Source organism: Penaeus monodon, chromosome 20 (genome assembly GCF_015228065.2).
Source record: "Penaeus monodon isolate SGIC_2016 chromosome 20, NSTDA_Pmon_1, whole genome shotgun sequence".
Classification (NCBI taxonomy): Eukaryota; Metazoa; Arthropoda; class Malacostraca; order Decapoda; family Penaeidae; genus Penaeus; species Penaeus monodon.
Window position 1 is genome coordinate 30,848,794 of NC_051405.1, and position 374 is coordinate 30,849,167.

The 374-nt window shown below is 0.8% G+C and overlaps 1 protein-coding gene across 1 annotated transcript in view; it reads right to left on the reverse strand.

Annotated features, from left to right (window-relative positions):
* LOC119585765 (WD repeat domain phosphoinositide-interacting protein 4-like) overlaps positions 1 to 374 on the reverse strand; it is a 10,415-nt gene that overhangs the window by 6,130 nt on the left and 3,911 nt on the right. The gene's annotated exons all lie outside the window — the stretch shown is intronic.

Consider the following 374-nt stretch of genomic DNA (forward strand, 5'->3'; position numbering starts at 1 on the left):
AATAATAATATATTAATATAATATTAATAATATATCATATTATTTTAATATTTTAATATTTTTTTTTATAAAAAAAAAAAGAATAAAATTAGATTATATTATATTATATTATATTATATATAATAATTATATTTTTATATATTATATTATATATTTTATTAAAATTTATTATTTTTAAATTTTTTATTATATATTTTTTATATTTTAAAAATATTTATTATTTTTTATTTTATATATTATTTAAAAATATATATATATTATATATTTAATATAATATATTTTTAAATTATATTATTTTATATTATAATATATTATTTAATTATAATTTAAAAAATATTTTTTATAAAAATTATTATAAAAATATAATTTTTTTT